A 23,310-nucleotide genomic window follows, 5' to 3' on the forward strand; every position below is an offset into this window, starting at 1 on the left:
AGTCCAAAACTGGGTTTGATTTACAAAACCTGGTATTCCAAGGGAGTCACCCACCCTAGTACTGTCCAGGCCAAACACTGATTAGCTTCCAAGATCGGACGAGATCGGGCTTATCAAGTGTGAGTATGTTAGTTAACCTTAAAGAGAAAGAGTAACCAACAACCTCTCCCACAGTCATAACCTCTTAAGTAGATCATGGATCACTACCTCTTGGTGGAACCTTGATCCAAAGACAAAAGAGGCATGGAACAGTAAAGCATATCCACCAGAACAAAAGCTAATAATAAGACAATATAAATGAGCTCAATATTGTGTGGTGCTTACTATCATGGTCAAGCACCAATATGAAAAACAAAGGTCAATTTGCACATAAATCAAAATATAACGAATATCCATAAGACTGGTCCGATAAAAAAATGAATGATGAATAAGCAAACAAATAAGAACTCGAGGTGAAGAGTCTGATTTAGAGGAAACAGGCAAATGATAATGTCTCATTAAGACCCAAAGGTGCAACAGTGTTCATATTATGGATCCAGCGTGCCTCCAACTGTAATAAACGTTTATCTCTATCGCCACCTCTTTTCATTGTCAGCACATGATCGATAATCTTATGTCTCAAAGTAGCTAAAGGATGTTTAAGTTCTTTGAAGTGTCGTGCCACAGGCTGATCATTTTCTTTTCCTTCAAGTGCTTGTCTTATGGCAGTATGGTGTTGCCCCATCCTTATCCTCATTGTGCAAGAAGTTTTGCCTATGTCAGCCAGGCCACATGGACACCAGATGATGTAAATGACAAACTTGCTCATACAACTAAGAATATGTCTTATAGGGATGCATTTCCCTGAGTGTGGATGAACAACATCAGGGCTGGTTTCCATATGTCTGCATGTGGTACAGCCTATACATTTGTAATAGCCAGGCTTACGAGCGAGAAAGTTAACTTCCTGTGGATCTTCAGAAGTAGAGATGTCATTATGTACAAGCCATTCTTTCAAATTTTTGCCTCTCCTATAGCCCATCATGATCCTGGAGGAATATAGTGGTTTAAGATTGCTGTCTGAGTTGACCACTGGCCAGAGTCTTTTGACGGTGGAATTAATGACATTGCTTGAGGTGTTGTACTGAGTAATTGATATAGTCGGTGGTTTAGGGAGGCTGTTGGAAAGTCGTTTGTTAAGACTATCATTGCATTTCATAAGAGCTCTAGATTTGGCTTTGAGGAGATCAGCTTCATTATAGCCACGATTCAAAAATTTGGTCATCATGCAATCCATTTGATATTCAGCCATCTTGATGTCACTAGTAATTCGCATGATGCTCAGAAATGGGAATATGTTAAACTCTTCTTCAGAGGTACTGGATGATGACTTTCAGTGTGCAGAAAAGTATTACAGTCAGTGGGTTTAGTGTATAGATTAGTAATGAAGGTAGAACCGGACCAGCTGATGTTAACATCCAAGTAGTGGACATTCTGTGGGCTGCATTCATATGTGAACTTTACATGTTCATGCATTTGGTTAATCTGCTGCATCGCTGTGAGAATTGTGAAGAAGTCCCAGACCATATGACAAAGATCTATGTATCTGGTGAAGTGTACAAGATGTTTGTTGAATTCGGGGTTTAAAAGAAACAACATTTGTTCAACTTTAAACATGTAGACATTAGCGAATGAAGGTGCTACATGGGACCCCATAGCACATCCCTTCTTCTGTAGGTAGAAAAAATTGTCGAAGAAAAAATAATTCCTGGTGAGGATTTTCTCTAAGAGTAAAATGAATAAATCAATTTTGGGTCCATTGTACTCCTGTTTGGACTCCAAGAAGGTTTTCATATACTCCAATCCCTGTGCATGAGGGATACTAGTGTACAACGACACTACATCAATCGTGCAAAGCAAAAGTTGTGATGGTAAATCATGTAACTGTTGTAATTTGTCAATGAAAGAATTTGTATCTTTAAGGAATGTGGGTTCACTGGTCAACAAAGGTTGTATATAAAAATCCAAAAATGTAGATACTGTACTAAATAACGATCCTCTAGCGGATATGATTGGTCGTCCTGAGGTGAAATTAGGGACTTAAGAATTTTGGGTAAGGTATAGATCAGGGGTACAATGAGATTAGCAAGTTTGAGATTCTTGCCCATATTGTGGTCAAGCCAATTATTTGACATGGCATCATCAAGTATTCCATCAAGCTCTAATTTATAGAGCTTGGAAGGGTTACTATCTAGTTTCATATAGACATGCTGATCAAGTAATTGTCTGTAGATCTCATTTTTGTAAGAGATAGTGTCCTGAAGGACCACTGCTCCGCCCTTATCTGCAACACGAATCACGATGCTTTTGTCATTGCTTAATGAATGTAAAGCATTGTATTCATCTTTGGTGAGATAAAGATATGTTTTGGGTCTATTTTTGGTTTCCAAAGCAACATGATAGTCTACTAATCTGATGAAACTTTTTATAGAGGCGTTAAAAGATTGGGGTTCGAAAGTAGATTTACTCTCAACCAGACCTTTTGAATAGGTGGAGATGCCAGAATCCTTAGTTGCATAGAATTCTTTAAGCTTCAGATTACGGTGAAATTTCCACAAATCTTGTTTCCAAAGAAAATTGTCAAAATTGCAGGTGGGCACAAAGGATAATCCTTTGTTTAAAAAACTCATTTCTGCATCAGTGATGGTTCTACTGGAAAGATTGACAATTAAGTTCTCTTTTTGTAGGGTCTTTTTCCTCAACCTCCCTCCCTGCCCACCACATCACGTGCGGGCCCTCCTCCTCTTTGTGCACGCGTGGACACCCCTAAAGGGGGTTTCTGGGACACTGGAGTGGGAAAACTGTCTGTGTCACTATGGAAGAATTTGCGGCACTTGAATAGTCAGTGTCAGCAATAGGTCTACGTTTGTTAAACTTGGTTTTATATACTCTAGTGGATGGAGCTCTACCAATTGCCCATGTGTATACGTGTTGCTCCTGGTAGTCAATATTTACTTTAGATAATTTTTCTTTTTTGTATTTAATGAGATCTTGTTTGTAATGGTTAATCTGAGTGTTGAGTGTTGTCATCCAATCCGTCGATGTGTCGCTGGACAAAGATGACAAATGCACAGTTTCAAATGACTTAATTCTATCCTTAATGCCATTGAGTTTCCTGCCTGATTCCTCAATGTCAAGAAGAATCTGGTCAAGGGAACATTTGTTTAAGACTGCCACCCATTTCCTGCAAAAATCAATGTTATTTCTCCCTATTATATGGACATTTCTAATACGAAAACCTCTGGATATTTTCCTTTCCCTATGATAGTCTGATAACGTGACACCGTGAAGGTTGCAGTCAACCTCTTTCTTTTTGAGTTTTAATAAAGAATGGTATGTCATCAACAGAGTCTAATCCTGCAGACTGCAGAAAATAATCTTTAAAATACAGATGTTCTGCCTCGGATTCACTAAAACTAAGAACATCACCAATAGGGAGTTGAAGATTTAGAAATCCACTACCATCAATGGGAGTGCTAGGATTATTACTGTTGGCTTGTGTCATGTAACAATCAGTATACATGTAAATGAGTGAATGGAGACAGTGTGGAGAAAAAATATTATACAATCATCCTTAGGTGCATCAAAAAAATTGATATCATATACTCTAAAGTCCAAAAATTTTTGACTTAAACTGACTCAATTGCAGTATACAGGAAAAACAAAAACAAAAGGTGTAAAAACTGCTAATAGAGGATAAATCCAAATCCTCTAGTGCGTTCCACTATAGTCCAGATAAAGTCAGATTAAGAATGGAGGGGTACCATGCCAAATGCAAAAACAAAACTGGAAAGAAAGTCACTGAAGCCGGCCCTCCACAACAACAAAAGATACTTGCCCAGGTGTCATCCGAGGTGGGGGAGACCTGATGTGTAGAAACAAAGGAAGCAGCGACACTCACGGGACTTAGTAAAAAAAGACTCAGGTTCACAAACGGTGTGTAGGATTCAACGTTTCAGTCAGTGAGGACTTTTATCAAGAACACAGAATAAATACAAAGTACAAACCTTTATAGCATCTCCACCTATTCAAAAGGTCCGGTTGAGAGTAAATCTACTTTCGAACCCCAATATTTTAACACCTCTATAAAAAGTTTCATCAGATTAGTAGACTATGTTGCTTTGGAAACCAAAAATAGACCCAAAACATATCCTAATCTCACCAAAGATGAATACAATGCTTTACATTCATTAAGCAATGACAAAAGCATTGTGATTCGTGCTGCAGATAAGGGCGGAGCAGTGGTCCTTCAGGACACTATCTCTTACAAAAATGAGATCTACAGACAATTACTTGATCAGCATGTCTATATGAAACTAGATAGTGACCCTACCAAGCTCTGTAAATTAGAGCTTGATGGAATACTTGATGATGCCATGTCAAATAATTGGCTTGACCACAATATGGGCAAGAATCTCAAACTTGCTAAACCCATTGTACCCCTGATCTATACCTTAACCAAAATTCATAAGTCCCTAATTTCACCTCCAGGAAAACCAATCATATCCGCTAGAGGATCGTTATTTAGTACAGTATCTAAATTTTTGGATTTTTATATACAACCTTTGCTGACCAGTGAACCCACATTCCTTAAAGATACGAATTCTTTCATTGACAAATTACAACAGTTACATGATTTACCATCACAACTTTTGATTTGCAGGATTGATGTAGTGTCGTTGTACACTAGTATCCCTCATGCACAGGGATTGGAGTATATGAAAACCTTCTTGGAGTCCAAACAGGAGTACAATGGACCCAAAATTGATTTATTCATTTTACTCTTAGAGAAAACCCTCACCAGGAATTATTTAACACTCTTGGAATTCAACCTAACCTTAAGAGCACTGATGGAATATTTCTACATGGTTGATTGGATGATGCTTTTTTATATGTCTCCATATTGATTTTATTGATACATGTTTATATGTTGCTATTAAATTATACCACTTGTGGAAAATGTCAGATTAGCGCAGTGATTCTTGTACTAATCATTCACTAGATCATGTAAATTAAGACGAATCAATCTAAAAAAAAATAATCTAATTTAAAAAAGTGAATTAAAAAGAGATATAGACTTCTCATAATCTCACAGGAAACTAATTCTAAAGCATGGCTTCATTCCAGTCAAACTACTCTCTAAAAGTGAAACTATATATATATATATATATGTGTGTGTGTGTGTGTGTGTGTATAGAAATATGGATTTTCTGGCACTCACTGCATACTGCGGAGATCTGACTCCGTTACCCTCCATCATGAAGATGATGTCAACCACTATCTTCTACACAGAGTCACACAATCAGCAGCACTCAGGGATTTTAATCCTTGAGTATCTCCGATTGTGTGACTCTATATATATATATATGTGTGTGTGTTTATACACTATATATATATATATATATATATATAATAAGTATTATTTTATTTTATTCAGCCTTGTGGGGATTATATAGATTATATAGAACAATTGCAGGTGTTGCAGACCAGTTAGAGTTCTTTTATAGCAGGCTTAAAAATAAATAAACTCCAGCTAAAAAAATATTTTTTGTACTTTTGATTATTCCCATGTCAGCTCAGTAATACATTTGATTCCTTTTGTGTAAAGTCAACATCATTTTGTGTGCATTTTTCCAGATATTTTGTTGTCAACATTATTACCATAATATACATATGTTAAATATTAACAGAGGAGAATCCCACACCAAGAATAATATGTAACAAGTCGCAATCACGTAAGAGGGATATTACATGTATTGTTAGCATATAGCGTATATTTATTTTAACACCAATGTGTATATGTTGCAGAACTGATGAGTAGAATTGGATTGAAACTGATGTTTGGAGATATCAGATGGGACGGATGTTTGCAGTTATCAGATGGGACCAATGTTGGAAGGTAAGAACAAGTCTCACTGGAAAACCAGACTGGAGTATAGATGAAATTGGAGACATGCTTGAACTAGAATTGCAACCGTTCAGATACAGAGTACCTGTCTGCTCAGCACAGAGCTGTAACAACAGTAGAGACAACTTTGTACTGGCAGTGTGGGCCATATAGGAAATTAAATTTATAGGGCTGAATCCCCAAGGATTGGATTCTGTGATCAGCTGGTTTGGGAGCAGTGCTTTGAGTGGTGGAAGAGCGTCAGTCCAACATGGCTGCACCAAGAGCCGGCCCTAGGCATAGGCATTCTAGCAAATGCCTAGGGCATTTGGAATGCCTAAGGGGCATCCAGCAGCTCAGTACTGTTAGTGGTGCAATGCACTGGGTCCTGCGACAATGAAGGGACCTGCAGCCGGCAGTACTAGTCATGAGTCACACACTGACTCATTATTACAGTACTCTGCTCTGCGGCTGGCCTCAGGCAGTCTGACTGTGGCTCCTTCTTATCCTTGCTCTGACCAGGCTGTCACTGTGCCTGAGACCATCCCCTCCACCCGAGTCCCTGTCCCCTCCTGTCTATACTACATACATGCCCACCACTCGTTCCCTGCCCAAGACCACTAACCTCGGGTCTCTGCCACCTGTCTATTCTACATGCACAGTGCTTTCCCTTCCCGAGACCCTGCCCCCTAACCCTTGGTTCCCGCCCCTTCCTCTTCAGTCTCTTCTCTGTCATTATCTCACAGGTTCTTCTATTTCCTCTCCTATCCTGTGCCATGGAGCCCAGCCCTAACAGGGACCACACAACTTCTACCAGGACAGGTAAGTGCCAGTATTATCTAGGGGGGCGGTCATGGTGTATTAATGTAGTGTGTGTGGGTGGGTGTATTCATTATATGTGTATGTGTATAAGAGGTGTGTTTCTCTGCACTATATGGCCCTCACTGTGATGAACTCTGCTTTATATGTCCCTCACTGTGATGCACTCTGCATTATATGTCCCTCACTGTGATGCACTCTGCATTATATGTCCTCACTGTGACACACTCTGCATTATATATCCTCACTGTGACGATTATATATCCTCAATCTGCATTATATGTCCTCTCTGTGTTGCACTCTGCATTATAAAGTATGTCCCTCACTGTGATGCACTCTGCATTATATGTCCTCACTGTGATGCACTCTTCATTATATGTCCCTCACTACTGCGCTCTGTGCTCTATATGTCCCTCACTGTGACACACTCTGCATTATATGTCCTCTCTGTGATGCACTCTGCATTAAACAGTATGTCCCTCACTGTGACGGACTCTGCATTATATGTCCTCACTGTGATGCACTCTGCATTATATGTCCCTCACTGCTGCGCTCCGTGCTATATATGTCCCTCACTGTGACACACTCTGCATTATATGTCCCTCACTGAGATGCACTCTGCATTATATGTCCCTCACTGTGATGCACTCTGCATTATATGTCCTCACTGTGATGCACTCTGCATTATATGTCTTCACTGTGATGCACTCTGCATTATACAGTATGTCCCTCACTGTGACGCACTCTGAATTATATGTCCCTCACTGTGATGCACTCTGCATTATATGTCCCTCACTGTGACGCACTCTGCATTATATGTCCTCATTGTGATGCACTCTGCATTATATGTCCCTCACTGCTGCTCTCTCTGCTCTGTGTGTCCCTCACTGTGACACACTCTGCAATATATGTCCCTCACTGTGACACACTCTGCATTATATGTCCTCACTGTGATGCACTCTGCATTATATGTCCTCACTGCTGCACTCTCTGCACTATATGTCCTCACTGTGATGCACTCTGCATTATATGTCCTCACTGCTGTGCACTCTGCACTATATGGCCCTCACTGTGATGCACTCTGCACTATATGGCCCTCACTGTGACACACTGCATTATATATCCCTCACTGTGACACACTATGAACTATGTCCTCACTGTGACACTCTCTGCATTTTATGTCCCTCACTGCTGCGCCCTCTGCTCTATTAGAAAATGAAGGTTGCCTAAACATGAGTGAAATAAGAATCCTTGGGTTTTTGCTGAGTGGCTGTCTTGACAGCCTTGTTTCTAGGCAGATTAAATAGTTTATGGGGTCAGGTGGTTATAAGCTGACCAATGCTTGGATTTGTGGGTGTACCTACATGAGGGGTATAAAAGAGGTGAAGTGCATTTATCTGCCTCTTTGGTGATTCTGTAGTCTAGGAGAAGGCTAAGTATCCCTAGTTTTGCCTTATTCTCTGTACTGGTTTTTCATTCCCCTAAATTCATTCCTCACCCTAAGGGAGAAGCCCCCCCTCCACGGCGCTTGGTCGAGTTTGCATGGCCCCTCAGGGCTGCCTCTGACAGCCCCACTTTGTGCCTGCTTTCCCCCTGCCTCAGGCCTGTCCCCCCACTCCCCCGTTCAGTGCTCCTCACCTGTCCTCCTGGTTCACCCAGCGGGTTCTTCACAGTGGGCAAAAGCGTGAGTGCTACCACGTCCCCCGCTGTTTCTGCGGCTATGTCTCCATGCGCTGAGGCAGCCAAGGTTAACCCCACCCCTTCAGGCTCTGTTTCCCCTGTAGTTTCCTCCACTCCTGCTGGAGCCTCCCTGCTGGCCTTAGTATGGTCGCCCGCCCCTGCTTTTGAGGCGGGCTCGGTGGCCATCTTACACTCGGTGGCCATTTTGGGTCCCACTTCAATTGTGGGACCCATCCTCCCTGCTATTCCTCAATTTGTCCCTGCACCCCCGCTGACAGCCAGACCTTCCCTGGTGGCTTCCACTATGGCACACACGCATATATACAGCTCCCACCCCCAGCAGCATGTCCCATTGCTGGCAGGTACTTTGCCTGCCCGTTCAATTTACAAACCCCATTACCCCTCCCCCTCTTTGTTTTCCACCTGGCCCTGCTCCCCCTCTATTTTCGCTGTTTCCTCTGCCCCACCGTCTTCATAATATCCTTCCTTCATGTCCTCCTCCTTGCCTTACGGTTTCCCTTATTGGCAGCCTTCCTCTTTTCCCGGCCCTTCCACATGGCACTCCTGTCCCCCTTCCGCTCCTTTCATGCATCATCCTTCCACCCATTTTTTCCCCATGCTCCCCCTTTGGCTGTGCCCCCGGTTTCTGCCCATCTTGTTACAACCATGTTTCCCAACCCCCCATTTTCTGCTTCCCCTGCCTCTGCACCCCCTGTCACTCCTTTATCTGTTTCTGCCCCCGTTGTTTTCCACCACCCTCCTCCTGCTCCTGCTCCATAGCTGTAGTATCAGTTGAGCTATGGAGGGAGCGTTTGGCTAGTCAGCATGTAGTTTTCTGGTGCAACAATCTAGGGGTAGTTAAGGCCATTAACCATCAGCGTTTTCCCTCCCCCCCAGCTTTGTGCCTCCTTAGGCATTTGGTGTTGCGTTGCTTAGAGGCCAACATTCGGTTTTGCGTGCATCACGTCCCTGGGGTGCAGAATGAGATTGCTGATGCACTGTCCCAATTTCAATTTTCCCATTTCCATTTGCTGGCGCCGGCAGCTTCTGCAGTTGGATTACCTTGCCCTCCTTTTGTATGGCAGATTATCAGATCGGAATAGAGGGCCTGGCACAGAGGTCACTGGCTCCAGCAACTCGGAGGGCTTATTCTGCGTCGTGGCAGGATTGGCAGACTTTCTGTTTGGAAAGCCCCCAGCTGGGTAAGTCTTCCTCGGAATTGATGTCTACATTCGTTTGGGGGCATTATCAGCATGGTCGCTCTAAGGCTTTCATGAACTCGGCCCTAGCAGGGATTTCCTTTTTCAGTAAATTAAAAGGTTCACCAGACCCCACTAAATCATTACTTCTTTCTAAAGCCCTTAAAGGTTGGGCCAAGGAGTTCCCCGCCAGGGCTGACTCCCGCAGGCCTATCGATCTCCATCTCCTTGTATGCTTGCTGGGTGTGATGGACAGGGTGGCTTCAGATTGTTTCGAGGCCTCACTGTTACATTTGGCTTTTGCAGTTGTGTTTTTTGGGGCTTTTAGGGTCAGTGAGATTGTAGCTACCAGCAAGTCCTCGGTGTCATCAGGGTTCATGATGGGAGACATCGTGTTCCAGGAGTCATCCGTTTTGTGCAAACCATGGTTTTCCAAGATGGATCAGTTAGGCCGGGGCAGGTGGGTTACCTTGCATAAACAGGATGACGCCTCTGTTTGTCAGGTGCATCTTGCTGCATTGTATATGGCTGGTCGCCCGGCAGGTGGTGCCAAATGGTTGATGCATTCAAATTTGTCCCCTCTTTCCAAATTTCAATTTGCTGCTGTTCTTCGGCATAGCTTATTGGCGTTAGGCTTAGATGGCACTAGTTACGAGACTCATTCCTTCAGGATCAGTGCCACTACTAGTGCAGCAATAGCAGGAGCATCCAGCAGTGATATTCAAAATATTGGGAGGTGGAGTTTCTCTGCTTATAAAACGTATGTTCGCTGTGATAAGCTATAGGTTCGCTCCTGCGCCAATCCAAAAACATTGTTTACCCACCAGTTATCGAATGGTTAGCATTAGTTAACTGGGGGTGTGAGGGGAATTTTTAGTTTTTACTCCCAGGGACCATTATCTGGCCCAACTTGGTTCACGGGGAAGGTTTTTTTAGTTTTTCTCTCTCTCTCGGGTTACCTGTTTTCCCCCATTGCATCCCTGATAGTTTAGTTGCTGTGCATTAATTTTGTTGTGTGCAGTTTGGTTTTGGTGCAGTGGCTCATGGTTAGGGTGTTCTTTCCTTACAGTGGAAGACTTTGGAGAAGAATGGGTTTGGCTTGTCGGCCATTCCTATATTTTCTCGGCTGAACTGCATGGTTTGGCTAGGTGGGCCAGTGAATTGTTGGGTGGTAGGCATGTTCGCTGGATAGGTGTGCGAGGCCTGCTTTGTGCATCAGTGCGAGATTTGTTGGTGGAGTCTGCAGTGAAATTGGGAGTTCCTAATTGTTTGGTCCTGCATGTTGGTGGGAATGATCTGTGTAAATTGAAAGGTTTGGAGTTGTCTTTTCAGCTGAGAAAGTTGGTTGATGCGGTTTGTTTGTTGTGGCCGAATGTGCGCATTGTATGGACCGAGTGCCGCGACTGGTATGGCGGGGTGTGCAGGATCACAAGGCTTTGGATAGGGCAAGGCATAAGGTTAACAGAGCTTCGAATAAACATGTTCTGTCCTTTGGTGGCTTGGTAGTCAGGCATAGCTTTTGGGGTTCAGATTTAGCTAGATTTTTTCATCCAGACAGGGTTCATTTTAATCATTTGGGTTTAGGTTTGTTTATGAAGGAGTCGCTTGCCTTTTTGGATTAGTGTTTTTTTCTCTTGGTGGTTGGCCAGTCTCAATTGAGGCTGGATTTGGTGGGAGAATGCTGCATCTCAGTGGCTTTATTGTGGCACAAAAGAGGGTTGTGAGGGAGCTGGACCTTGATGTAACATGACGAGTCTGTCCTTCTCATACAAGGGGACCCGAGCACTTTTGTACGGAAGCGCTTGGAGTAGGCTGGCCCAGGAGGAAGGCAAGACCTTCACAGCATAAGTGCGTCTTCAGGGGGAACGTTTTAGTCGTTCCCCGTGTCTGTCAGCTTGAAAGCTAGAACTGAGTATGCAGCGTCTCCTGGCCACCATGGTTAGGCAAATTAATTAATTAATTTGGAAATGAAAGCTGTGACCTTTTATTCAAGCTGTTATGGTGTCTGTCTATTTATTTATTAGATAAGTTAAGTGCTAAGTTAAGTAAGGTTGTTAAGGTATTTGATTAGCAATAAGCCAATGGAGGTCTTAATGTTCTCACTTCTGCATTCTCTGCATTATATGGCTTTCACTGTGATGCACTCTGCATTATATTACCCTCACTGTGACACTCTCTGCATTATATATCCCTCACTGTGACGCACTCTGCTTTATATGACCCTCACTGTGATGCACTCTGCATTATATGAATGAGGGGTGCTGACAGCTGGATAAGGGGTGCATAATGAGGCCAGGGGAGCTATTCTGGATGTGGGGTGCTGGATGAAGCCAGAGAGAGAGATATGCAATAGATACATAGATACATAAAATGGAGGCAAATGAATCACAATTTTGTGCCCTCTGCCAGACTCCTAAAGCAAGGAAAAGTATGTATGAAGAGGTGGGGAAGATTGTCTGCAGAGTGTAGTGTGGTGGGATTATCTGCTAGGGGGCACCATCCAAAATCTTGCCTAGGGCACCAAATTGGTTAGGGCTGGCTCTGGCTGCACCCATACTGTGTACCATCATTCAGAGGAGACGTGCTGTGAGCAAGGAGCTCTGGGGAGCCATCTCCACACTCAGAGACAAAACAGTGACTGGAATGGGCAGGAACAGCACAGACAGACCTCAGTACCAGCCAGAAGCAATGTGCAGTGAGAGCGGACCACTATTCTATCCGTGTGTGATGTGCGGTCACAGCACGAGCAGACCTCTGCGCTAGCCAGGAAAGACACCACAAAGGTAAGAAGATGATTTTTGATGTCCGGAGTGTGACAATATGCCTACTGTATTACTTTGAGTATACTCTATACCAAATAAATACAAACTTGTCTGGATATACTTCAAAAATGTGCATTAGGACTAAAGTAGAATAAACTTCCAAATATTTGTCATACAAAGTTGAATGTTTGTGTGTCATCATGAAAACTGTATTATACTTCAGGGTTATATATTCAAGATAAAATGGAGCTTTAGTTTTAATCTTGCCAACATGGATTTGGCCAGAATGCCTCTAAATCAGAGATTGGAAAAGCAATGGTTTTATTTTAGCATTCTGAATAGAAATAAAGTGCATATTTTATGTAGTCTTAAACTGTGGTTTAGTACATTTCTTTATCAAGCATTGCCGAGCCTTGTGGCCCTGAGATTGCTTATATCCTATACTTTCCATCAGAAAATCATCTGTTAAAGGCTTCTGCTTTCCCCACAGCAATGTAAGTGTTCTGATAACAGAACATATTAGAGTTTTATAAGAACATATAGTTTGTGTCCTCAAGGTGTACTTAGTTACAAGTAAGGAAAATTGTAATTTTACCATAAGATTTGAGCGGTTTACAGCAAGCTAATCGGCTCACAGTTTGCTTAACATTCTGATTGTATATCAGAAATGTATTTACATACTTATTCTAGACCACAGGTATAAAAAAAAACCTTCAGCAAATGTCATTATCCTGCCACCCCTCAGCAGGTGTTACTGTATTCAGTACAATTCAACTGTAAAAAGGACATAATAACTGTTTACTATAACATCCGCTCTTGTTCATCAAACACAAAGCAGTCTCCATTTACTATTTACAATGGCATGTTTTTAGCATTACTACAGTATTTTATTCACTTATTTAGATATGTAAATGAAATGTATGCAGCTGAATGAAATTTGTTTACAACCTTTAATATGGATCTTATATTTTCTTTTTTTGAATTGTCATTAAATGCTGATTTTTTTATTTAATATATGCCAATAGCATAATTTGTATATAAAATAAAGATGATAAATTTATAAGGCATCTGATAGTGTAAGGAATTATATATATATATTACATTTGCTAATTGTAGATTACAAAAAGATTAATTGCAAAAATATCTTTCACATCTAACTAATCAAACAATTGATTTCTAGAAATAACAAAATAACACAGGTGGTTACTATATATATATATATATATATATATATATATATATATATACACAATAATCTATATATATATATATATATATATATAATATATATACAGTCAAAAAGCAGTGGCACTCACGGGTCTTGTAACCATGTAACCAAGGAATGAGCCAACAATTGTGTTGGATAGTTCGACGTTTCAGTCACAGAATGACTTTTATCAAGTACAATCACATAAAGCAATACACATACCTTTATACACCACAATCTCCATGAGGATCGTTTGGCACAGCCTCCGTCGGTCTCTGGGCTGATGACATCATCCATGTGTGTCCAGCTAGATGCTGCGTGCTCGATGACGTGTCACGTCTCCAGCGCCCACCACTCTGTGATGATGTCAGTGCCCGGGTGTCGGACATCAGGTCCCATATGGCAATGCGCAGCTGAAGTCAGCTGTGTATAAACAGTAACACAACATTGTTTAGACATCGGGCCACATATGCAGCCTATAGGATGAGGCTAAAACACGTGACATTACCACATACCACATATAAAAATGAAACACCAACTAGTGACATAAAAACAAAAATCACGGAACAACAGTACATGTGAAGGGACTGTGAGTGACATAACAATAGAGTACCCGATACACACTGACTGAATAAACATGCAGACAGTTGTGTACTGGTGTATTTCTAAACAACCTGATATTGAGTAGAACAAATATAAACAAAAAATGAATGAATCATATGAAGTCTCTGGAATGGGGGCATCCCGGTTAAGTAGAGCTTCTAATGGATCAAATGTATAAGTACCCAAAAGGGGTCTAATCAGGATGGTGACAATCTGGCAAAAATTGAAAAAATATAACTATAAAATATATATATATATATATATATATATATATATATATAAAGGCACAGACCTAGATGACCCCATGGTGATCCTTTTATCAGGTAAAGCACTGTCAACATATAGACCAAGTGGTGAAACTCCTAAAAATAGAGGGGAAGACTGGGGAGATGAAAACCAGATAGCACATGAATAATAGCCAAATGTTATCCTTACAACATTTAATCTTCCTGGGTGGTCACCCTACCCAGTACTGACCAAGCCAGACACTTTTTTGCTTCCAAGATTGGACAAGATTGGGCTTTTATAGTGCTGTATGATTGTAGGTACTGTATCACAGCATTCATCATAATGGCTGGGCTGTCCTCCTCAATGGAAACCCCCATAAGGAGAATCCACACAAGTCATAAATGTCTCACAATGCAACCCAGAAAGTAGGATCCCCAATCGGAGCAGTCATCATATGCTCCAAGCTCATGGCTGGCATATATATTGTAAGAAAAAAATACACCTAAGATCTACCAATGGTGTAGAAACAAGAGAAACATACCGTTTAGGAGTCATAGAAACACCGGGCCGTATATGGGACCAAACTGAACAAAGAAGGAAACACAGAAGGACAACACCTTGAATACCTGATGACAGAAACGGATAAAAGAATGATAAGAATTATAGGAAACAGGCAAAGGATAAACTCTTGTTTAGTCCATGTGGAGAAAACATATTAATTCTATGTATCCACTGGGCTTCAAGTTGGAGTAGTTATTTATCTCTATCCCCTCCTCGCTTAGAAGGTGGTACGTGATCTATGATTTTGTAGGAAAGCAAGGCCAAGGGATGTCTTGCTTCTCTGAAGTGACAGGGCAACTGGTTGATCATTTTCTCTCCCGTCGATGGCTTGTCGTATCGCTGTTCTGTGTTGTGCCATCCTTACATGCATGGTACATGATGTCTTTCCAATGTAGGCCAAATTGCAAGGGCATCTGATGATATATATAATATATCTGCTGGTACAGGTTAATACATGTCTATTTGCAAAGCGTTTCCCTGAATGGGGATGTACTACATCTGGTCCAGCCTCTAGATAGCCACACGTTGTGCATCCTGTGCATCTATAGCTACCCATTTTTTTAGTAAGAAAGTGTGTACCAGGTTCCATGTTTAAAGAGGAAAAATCATTGTGTACCAGCCAGTTTTAAAGATTCTTGCCTCTTTTGTATCCCAACATAACTCTTGAGTTCTTTAGTGGTTTGAGAGCAGGATCTGTGTTAATGATGGGCCAGAGTTTCTTAGTTGCAGAATTAATATATTTGCTTGCTGTATTGTAGTGGCTAATAAACAGCATCTTTTGTTCCTGATTAAGGTGATCCTTAGGTTCTTCATCTGTAGGTCCTGGATTCCAAGCTAGTGCTTTCAATTTGACTTTATTGAGATCTCTCCAACTGTAACCTCTATTTAAGAATTTGACCATAATTTTGTCAATGTCTTCTTGCATACTGGCCTCATCATTAGTGATTCTCCTTACCCTCACAAACTGGGAGTAGGGAAGACTTTTCCGAAGGGATACTGGATGCTGGCTTTGTGCATGTAATAAGGTGTTACAGTCCGTCGGTTTGTAGTAAATACATGTTAAAAATGTACTGCCTGTCCATTTGATTATCACGTCCAGAAAATGTATCTCTTTATGGCTACATTCAAAGGTAAATTTGATATGCTCATGCATCTCATTAATCTTGGTCATAACATCAACAAATTCAGTTTCTGATTCTGACCATAACACAAAAATGTCATCTATGTATCTCATAACCCAAAGTTGATTACGGTTGAAGTCATCATTGTCAAAGAATAAAGCTTTTTCAACAAAAAACATATAAGTATTGGCGAATGCCGGTGCCACATGTGACCCCATTGTGAACCCTCTTTGTTGTAGGAAAAAGCAGCCGTCAAATAAAAAATAGTTCCTTTTTAAAGTTTTTTCTAATAATTGTACAAAAAACTGAATGCTGGGACCTGGTATTCTTCTTGAGAATTCAGGAATCTTTCCATATACTCCAAGCCTTGAGAGTGCAGTATGCTAGTATATAATGATACCACGTCTGTGGTACACATTAATAAGTTCGGAGGTAATTGGCTCAGTTGGTTCAGTTTGTCCAAAAATTTATTTGTATCCTTAAGAAATGTTACTTGTTTGCTGATCAAAGGCTGAATGTAGAAATCAAGGTATTGAGAGATGGAACTATACAATGACCCCCTTGCTGATATAATGGGATGACTTGGGGGAGAGGATAATGACTTATGTACAGGGCCAGATTAAGGTCTGTGGAGTGCCCCTAGGTAACAAACATGTGGAGAGCCCCTATCAATAAAATTATCAAAGTATATATATATATATATATATATATATATATGAGATGAGTAGGTTCGGATCTCAGAGATCCGAACTCCCCCGAATTTCTGGGATCCAGGGCGATCCGAGCTCAGCTTGGATCTCCCTGCCTGCCCCGGATCCCTGACCTGAGGCAAAACCTCGTGACCCCTCTGACGAGTTGCGAGGTTTTGTTTTGAGTGGGCTCAACGCTGATTGACTGAAAGAGCCATCTGTCACGGCTCTTAGATAATCACGTTAAGCCCATTGAAAACAGCACAAAGGATAAAAAGAAGATGGCACTTGCCATCCCCTGCCACCTGACAACGCCGTCAACCCCCACTGCCAACACCACCAGCACCCCCACTGGCAGCATCCCCCCACTGCCGACACCACTGCACTGCTGCCCAACGTACTGAGGACACCATCAGCGACCCCCACACTGCCGACACTGCCGACATTCCCAGACTGAGCACTCCACCAGCACCCCTGCACTGCTGACACAGTCAGAAAACCTGCACTGGGGACTCTGCTGGCACCCCTGCTCTGCCGACACCGCCAGCACCCTGCATTGAGAACACCCCTGCACTGCCAACACAGCCAGCAAACCTGCACTAAGACACCGCTGCACCCTCGCACTGCCAACACAGCCAGCAAACCTGCAATAAAGATAACGCTGGCACCCCCGCACTGCCAACATCACTGGTACCCTTCACTGAGACTCTGCCAGCACTGCAGCACTGCCATTCCATGTACTGAGGACACTGCCAGCAACCCCTGCACTGCCGACACAGTCAGCAAACCTGCAATGAGGACACCACTGGTACCCCCACACTGCCAACACAGCCAGAACAGCTGCACTAAAGACACCACTGGCACCCCTGCACTGCTGACAGAGCCAGCAAACCTGCACTAAAGACACCGCTTGCACCCCCACATTGCCAACAGAGCCAGCAAATTGCACTAAGTCACCGCTGCACCCCCGCACTGCTGACCCAGCCAGCAAACCTGCACTAGAGACACCGCTTGCACCCCCACACTGCTGACATCACCGGTACCCTTCACTGAGGACACTGCCAGCAGTGCATCACTGCCATTCCATGTACTGAGGACATTGTCTGCAACCCCGCTCTGCCGACACTGTTGTCACAGTAAGTACACTATTGGTGTATCCAACCCACACTGTATAACACACTGTATCTGTGTTGGAAATTAGAAGCTGAACTGCCACATGTTAGTGTCATCCACTGTATCACTTAGGTTAGTCAGCCAACTAGCTGGATGCAACATTTTAACTAGATGAAGCAAATAATATTGTGAGGTGGTCAACATTGATTGGAAATTACTGGAAATAAATGTTATTGAGGTTAATTAAACTAGGAACAAAAACAGGCCCATGTGATTTTAGATGTTTTTATGTTTTTTTAAGAAAAAAATCCAGATCCAAAACCAAAACACGAAAACAAAACCAGATTCAGATCCAAAACCAGGGGAGATCCAGATCCAAAACCAAAACAGGAGGGTCGGCGCACATCTCTAATATATATATATATATATATATATATATATATATAGATATATATATATATATATATATATATATAGATATATATAGATATATATATATATATATATATATATATATAGAGAGAGAGAGAGAGAGAGACATCCAGAGGTGCAGCTATCTCATTAAAAATTCAAACCACACCAACTTGTAGTAATCAATGTTTCAGTGCTTTTTGTAGTATCTTCAGTAATCCTGAAGATAGTACATAAGGTACAGAAACATTGATTATTACACAGTGGTATTGCTTGGATTTTTAGTTAGAGTACTGCACTTCTGAATGTCTGCATCTTTACTACTGTGAGGGTGCCTCTTAAAGCTATACATGTTGTTGGGAGTGCTGGACCTTGTGCAATATATGTATGTATGTATATATATATATATATATATATATATATATATATATACAGTATATATTTAAAATTGATATTTAATTGGTTAAATGTATATTTTATGAATATAAAAATGAACAAGGGGAGCACAATGGTGAAGTCTGTAAAATAGATATTTTAATAAACTCTTAAAATTGAACACACATAAAATAGGGCTCAATAGAGCATTAAACACATTGCACTCTCACAATCCCGGCATAATCTACAAGCCTTCCATTTCCCGGAGCTCCAGACCCAATCACAGCCACTTTAGTTCTAGAACCACTGTCAGCTCACACTGAATGGAATCGATTTTCCGGAACACGCCCAACCGGTTTTGTCATTCACGTGACTTCATCAGGGGTTATGCTCTGCATAAGCTTTCCACCTTCTAAAAACTAAAACTTTTTTAATCACCAATCGAAACACAATTGCTTAAACATTTCACCTGAACACATTTGTGTCCAAGCAGATACAAACTGACATTTAAAAAACCATTACAAAGGAGGATGTTACATACACCATACCATATTCCTTCACATTCCATCTAAAATCCAACTTCATAAGATCCACAATAGTAATAAAATATATATGTGTACTGGCGTGGAATCAACTCTCGTGGCCTCAATCTCCACATCTATACACATATAATTATCATTGTAAATGTTCATCATACACATAAAGCAGTATAGAGTTACAGAGCAATTTAAACTAACTTTAGATATATATCACAACCTTCATTCAATCCATACAGACTAAAGGGCATATGTATCATGTATCAAAGCTGGGAGAGAGATAAAATTGTAACAATTGCCAACCAATCAACTCCTAACTATAATTTTTAAAACACTGTCTGCAAAATGTAAATTGGTAGCTGATTGGTTAGTACTTTATATCTCACAATTTACTCTCTCTCCCAGCTTTGATACATAGGCCCCTGAATGTAGTTAGAGTAAATATCCAATAGGTCTCACGCTTAGATATTATGACACTAATATTACCACCTCAATCATCCATGTTTACTCCTTCAATGACCTTAAAAGTAAAGCCCATTATTGAGGCTGCTTGACATTCTGAAAAATGTTGGAGTACAGTGTGTTTCTGAACTTTGGCCCTCATTCAGAGCCGTACGCTCTGAGCAGAGCGCACGCTCTGAATGAGGGCCGGGCTCCATTTTCATGGAGCGTCCTCCTGGACGCTCGTATAGCTGTGGGTCACCACCCACAGGCTATACGAGCGTGCATTTTGATGGCCGCGATGGTCGTGACCATCGCGACCATCGAAATTGCGAGCCGGAGCCTGCGGTTGAGGTTTTCAACCGCAAGCTCCAGAGTGATTTTGGCTCTAACAGAGCCAAAATCACTCCCACTGACATCACTAGTGATGTCAGTGGGCCGGCTTCTGACGGGAGGCGTTCCCGTGGGAATGCCCCCGTCAGGGAGGCACGCCCCCGGCACGCCCACCAAAGGGGGCGTGCTGTCAATCAACATTGACAGCACGCCCCCTTTGATCGGACACAACGAGCGAAGGACTTTCCTTCGCTCGTCGCGTCTGGCGCATGCGCACGACGGAGCTCCCTCCGTCGTGCGCATGCTCAGTGCCTAACATCGACCCACTTGCGAGCGGACAGCCGCTCGCGAGTGGGTCTGAATCAGGCCCTTTGTTCCTAATATTTCTGGTGTGCTCCAAAATATGAAGTTTCAACTGTTGTTTAGTCTTTCCCACATATTTTTCTACCACACGTGCGTTCAATCAAATAAATCACAGATGTCAAACAATTTACTTTGCTTTTTATCTTATATATTTCAGCATTGTCAAAATTATGAAACTCTATTGTAATTTTATTACAGTATTGGTACATTTTACAGTGCACATAGGGAAAAATAAACCCTCTGTTTGTCCCAACCAATTATTACTGCAATTCACCATGGTAGGTAATTTACTAGGTGCCAATCTACTTTTAATAGTAGGCGCTTATCTAAAATGGTTGGTTTATCTGGTAAAACTTTTTGCAATATTGGGTCTAATTTAAGAACACCCCAATGTTTAGCTGAGAATTGCTCTCATCTCCTTCTATTTACTAAAACTGTGTACTAAAAGGAACAAATTTCCTTTCAGTCTCACTAGTGACCTCTCCTCAATTCATCTTTGGTTTATACTATAATAACGATCCCCCATCTAACTGCCTAGCTTTGTCTATACTACTATCTACTATACTTTCTGGATATTTATTTTCTATAAATCTCTGATCATACAGTGTATCTGGAAAGTATTCACAACGCTTCACTTTTTTCACAATTTGCTGTTACAGCTTTATCCAAAATGGAATAAATTCATTTTTGTCCTCAAAATTCTAAACACAATACACCATAATGACAACGTGTAAAATTTTTTTTTTAGATTTTTGCAAATTTAATAAAAATAAATAAAAACTAAGAAATCACACGTACATAAGTAATCACAATCTTTGCTCAATACTTTGTTGATACACATTTGGCAGCAATTACAGACTCAAGTCTTTTTGAATATGTTGCAACAAGCTTGGCACACCTATCTTTAGTCAGTTTTGCCCATTCCTCTTTGAAGTACCTCTCAAGCTCCATCAGGTTTGATGGGAAGCATTGGTGCACAGCCATTTTCAGATCTCTCCAGAGATGTTCAATTGGATTCAAGTCTTGGCTCTGGCTGGGCCACTCAAGGACATTCACAGAGTTGTCCTAAAGCCACTCCTTTGATATCTTGGCTGTGTGCTTAGGGTTGTTATCCTGCCGAAAGGTGAACTGTCACCCCAGTCTGAGGTCAAGAGCGCTCTGGAGCAGGTTTTCATCCAGGATGTCTCTGTACATTGCTGCATTCATATTTCCCTCTATCCTGACTAGTTTCCCAGTTCCTTCCACTGAAAAACATTTCCACAGAATTATGCTGCCACCACTATGCGTCACTGTAGGGATGTTATTGGCCTGGTGATGAGCGGTGCCTGGTTTGCTCCAAATATAATGCCTGGAATTCATGCCAAATAGTTCAATCCTTGTCTCCTCAGACCAGAGAGTTCTTCAGGGCATTTTGGCAAACTCCAGGTGGGCTTCCATGTGCTTTTTTACTAAGGAATGGCTTCCGCCTGGCAACTCCAATATCCAGGCCTAATTAGTGGATTGCTGCAGAGATGGTTGTCCTTCTGGAAGGTTCTCCTCTCTCTACAGAGGAATGCTGTATCTCTGACAGAGTGACCATCGGGTTCTTAGTCACCTTCCTGACTAGGGCCCATCTCCCCCAATCGCTAAGTTTAGACGGCTGGCCAACTCTAGGAAGAGTCCTGGTGGGTCTGAACTTCTTCCATTTATGGATGATGGAGGCCACTGTGCTCATTGGGTCCTTCAAAGCTGCAAATATTTTTCTGTACCTTTCCCCAGATTTTTGCCTCAAGACAATCCTGTATAGGAGGTCTACAGACAATTCCTTGGACTTCATACTTTGTTTGTGCTCTGACATGCAATATCAAGTGTTGGACTCCAATTGTGGGATCCAATTGTGGGATCAGGGGTCATCAAGGGGTCCCCAAGTGGATGAGACACGTTGGAATAGCTGCCATTGCCTGAAATTAACTATTACAGATAAGCTTTGCATTTTCACTCAAACTTCCTATTTTTTAAAGAACAAGTTTGGAACTTTTTTAACTTTCTAAATGAGTTTTATATACTTGTCTTTATTTTATTCCTCTGTGATACTGTTTTTTTTAATATAAATATATGAATTCTAGTCGGTTTTTTAATCACTTTTAAACGGTTAAAATGTGTTCAATATTTTTTAGATTATTTATAAGCACCTTTTGCACATTCTGGATGATTAATTTATTAGAACAATTCTTGCTTATTTAAGCAGTTTCTATTTTCATGTATGTTTTGTGTATTTATTTTATTATTAAATTGTGATTATATATTTTTTCATCTATATACACGTGTGTATTATATTTTGTTAGTTGAATTGCACATTTTGCACTAATATACGTCAGTCGCTCATCACCTAATACACTTGCAACATATATATATATATATATATATATATATATATAGACGCAGTGCTTAAAGTGGTCCTAGAGAAGTGGTGGAACTCACTCCTTCCCGTTCGGTGCTTTTTTAATAAAGGAACAGCGCATGCCAGAAAAAGGGGCGTGGTCTCAAAAGAAAGGAGCATGGTCACACAATAGTATTCCCAATTCAAATTACGCCACACAGTATCACAATCGTATCCACATTAAATTGCACATAGTGCCCCTGATTCACTTTACACCACAGAGTAGTGTTCCTTATTCATTTTATAACACACAGTAGTGCCCATTTTACACAATACCCACAATAGTGTCCCTTATGCACAATGCCCACAGTAGTAGTGCCCCATATACACATAATGTCGACAGTAGTAGTGCCCCTAATGCAGAGCCCACAGTAGTGGTGCCCCTTATGTAGTTCCCCAGTAGCGGTGCCCCTTATGCAGTATCCCCAGGAGTGGCATCCCTTATGCAATGCCCACAGTGGTTGTGCCCCTTATGCAGTGCCCACAGTGGTAGTGCCCCTTATGCAGTGCCACCAGTAGTGGTG

The sequence above is a fragment of the Taudactylus pleione genome, unplaced genomic scaffold (assembly GCF_031769625.1).
Source record: "Taudactylus pleione unplaced genomic scaffold, aTauple2 ptg000602l, whole genome shotgun sequence".
NCBI lineage: Eukaryota > Metazoa > Chordata > Amphibia > Anura > Myobatrachidae > Taudactylus > Taudactylus pleione.